Here is a 3614-nt window from a genome sequence, read left to right as displayed (position 1 = left end):
TAGTGTTAGTAGATGGATATATACCTCCCTGTTAGTAGATGGATATATACCTCCCTGTTAGATGGATATATACCTCCCTGTTAGTGATGGATATATACCTCCCTGTTAGTGTTAGTAGATGGATATATACCTCCCTGTTAGTAGATGGATATATACCTCCCTGTTAGTGGATGGATATATACCTCCCTGTTAGTGTTAGTAGATGGATATATACCTCCCTGTTAGTGTTAGTAGATGGATATATACCTCCCTGTTAGTAGATGGATATATACCTCCCTGTTAGTAGATGGATATATACCTCCCTGTTAGTAGATGGATATATACCTCCCTGTTAGTGTTAGTAGATGGATATATACCTCCCTGTTAGTGTTAGTAGATGGATATATACCTCCCTGTTAGTAGATGGATATATACCTCCCTGTTAGTAGATGGATATATACCTCCCTGTTAGTAGATGGATATATACCTCCCTGTTAGTGATGGATATATACCTCCCTGTTAGTAGATGGATATATACCTCCCTGTTAGTAGATGGATATATACCTCCCTGTTAGTAGATGGATATATACCTCCCTGTTAGTGTTAGTAGATGGATATATACCTCCCTGTTAGTAGATGGATATATACCTCCCTGTTAGTAGATGGATATATACCTCCCTGTTAGTAGATGGATATATACCTCCCTGTTAGTGTTAGTAGATGGATATATACCTCCCTGTTAGTAGATGGATATATACCTCCCTGTTAGTGTTAGTAGATGGATATATACCTCCCTGTTAGTAGATGGATATATACCTCCCTGTTAGTGTTAGTAGATGGATATATACCTCCCTGTTAGTAGATGGATATATACCTCCCTGTTAGTAGATGGATATATACCTCCCTGTTAGTAGATGGATATATACCTCCCTGTTAGTAGATGGATATATACCTCCCTGTTAGTAGATGGATATATACCTCCCTGTTAGTAGATGGATATATACCTCCCTGTTAGTAGATGGATATATACCTCCCTGTTAGTAGATGGATATATACCTCCCTGTTAGTAGATGGATATATACCTCCCTGTTAGTAGATGGATATATACCTCCCTGTTAGTAGATGGATATATACCTCCCTGTTAGTGTTAGTAGATGGATATATACCTCCCTGTTAGTAGATGGATATATACCTCCCTGTTAGTAGATGGATATATACCTCCCTGTTAGTAGATGGATATATACCTCCCTGTTAGTAGATGGATATATACCTCCCTGTTAGTGTTAGTAGATGGATATATACCTCCCTGTTAGTAGATGGATATATACCTCCCTGTTAGTGTTAGTAGATGGATATATACCTCCCTGTTAGTGTTAGTAGATGGATATATACCTCCCTGTTAGTGTTAGTAGATGGATATATACCTCCCTGTTAGTAGATGGATATATACCTCCCTGTTAGTAGATGGATATATACCTTCCCTTTAGTGTTAGTAGATGGATATATACCTCCCTGTTAGTGGATGGATATATACCTCCCTGTTAGTAGATGGATATATACCTCCCTGTTAGTAGATGGATATATACCTCCCTGTTAGTGTTAGTAGATGGATATATACCTCCCTGTTAGTGTTAGTAGATGGATATATACCTCCCTGTTAGTGTTAGTAGATGGATATATACCTCCCTGTTAGTAGATGGATATATACCTCCCTGTTAGTGTTAGTAGATGGATATATACCTCCCTGTTAGTGTTAGTAGATGGATATATACCTCCCTGTTAGTAGATGGATATATACCTTCCCTTTAGTGTTAGTAGATGGATATATACATTACATTTACATTTAAGTCATTTAGCAGACGCTCTTATCCAGAGCGACTTACAAATTGGTGCATTCACCTTATGACATCCAGTGGAACAGCCACTTTACAATAGTGCATCTAGATCTTTTAAGGGGGGGGGGGGGGGCAGAAGGATTGCTTTATCCTAGGTATTCCTTGAAGAGGTGGGGTTTCAGGTGTCTCCGGAAGGTGGTGATTGACTCCGCTGTCCTGGCGTCGTGAGGGAGTTTGTTCCACCATTGGGGTGCCAGAGCAGCGAACAGTTTTGACTGGGCTGAGCGGGAACTGTACTTCCTCAGTGGTAGGGAGGCGAGCAGGCCAGAGGTGGATGAACGCAGTGCCCTTGTTTGGGTGTAGGGCCTGATCAGAGCCTGAAGGTACTGAGGTGCCGTTCCCCTCACAGCTCCGTAGGCAAGCACCATGGTCTTGTAGCGGATGCGAGCTTCAACTGGAAGCCAGTGGAGAGAGCGGAGGAGCGGGGTGACGTGAGAGAACTTGGGAAGGTTGAACACCAGACGGGCTGCGGCGTTCTGGATGAGTTGTAGGGGTTTAATGGCACAGGCAGGGAGCCCAGCCAACAGCGAGTTGCAGTAATCCAGACGGGAGATGACAAGTGCCTGGATTAGGACCTGCGCCGCTTCCTGTGTGAGGCAGGGTCGTACTCTGCGGATGTTGTAGAGCATGAACCTACAGGAACGGGCCACCGCCTTGATGTTGGTGGAGAACGACAGGGTGTTGTCCAGGATCACGCCAAGGTTCTTAGCGCTCTGGGAGGAGGACACAATGGAGTTGTCAACCGTGATGGCGAGATCATGGAACGGACAGTCCTTCCCCGGGAGGAAGAGCAGCTCCGTCTTGCCGAGGTTCAGCTTGAGGTGGTGATCCGTCATCCACACTGATATGTCTGCCAGACATGCAGAGATGCGATTCGCCACCTGGTCATCAGAAGGGGGAAAGGAGAAGATTAATTGTGTGTCGTCTGCATAGCAATGATAGGAGAGACCATGTGAGGTTATGACAGAGCCAAGTGACTTGGTGTATAGCGAGAATAGGAGAGGGCCTAGAACAGAGCCCTGGGGGACACCAGTGGTGAGAGCGCGTGGTGAGGAGACAGATTCTCGCCACGCCACCTGGTAGGAGCGACCTGTCAGGTAGGACGCAATCCAAGCGTGGGCCGCGCCGGAGATGCCCAACTCGGAGAGGGTGGAGAGGAGGATCTGATGGTTCACAGTATCGAAGGCAGCCGATAGGTCTAGAAGGATGAGAGCAGAGGAGAGAGAGTTAGCTTTAGCAGTGCGGAGCGCCTCCGTGATACAGAGAAGAGCAGTCTCAGTTGAGTGACTAGTCTTGAAACCTGACTGATTTGGATCAAGAAGGTCATTCTGAGAGAGATAGCAGGAGAGCTGGCCAAGGACGGCACGTTCAAGAGTTTTGGAGAGAAAAGAAAGAAGGGATACTGGTCTGTAGTTGTTGACATCGGAGGGATCGAGTGTAGGTTTTTTCAGAAGGGGTGCAACTCTCGCTCTCTTGAAGACGGAAGGGACGTAGCCAGCGGTCAAGGATGAGTTGATGAGCGAGGTGAGGTAAGGTAGAAGGTCTCCGGAAATGGTCTGGAGAAGAGAGGAGGGGATAGGGTCAAGCGGGCAGGTTGTTGGGCGGCCGGCCGTCACAAGACGCGAGATTTCATCTGGAGAGAGAGGGGAGAAAGAGGTCAAAGCACAGGGTTGGGCAGTGTGAGCAGAACCAGCGGTGTCGTTTGACTTAGCAAACGAGGATCGGATGTCGTCGACCTTC

Source organism: Salvelinus fontinalis, chromosome 23, assembly GCF_029448725.1.
Source record: "Salvelinus fontinalis isolate EN_2023a chromosome 23, ASM2944872v1, whole genome shotgun sequence".
In the NCBI taxonomy this organism is placed as follows: Eukaryota; Metazoa; Chordata; class Actinopteri; order Salmoniformes; family Salmonidae; genus Salvelinus; species Salvelinus fontinalis.
This window is presented reverse-complemented; position numbering follows the sequence as displayed.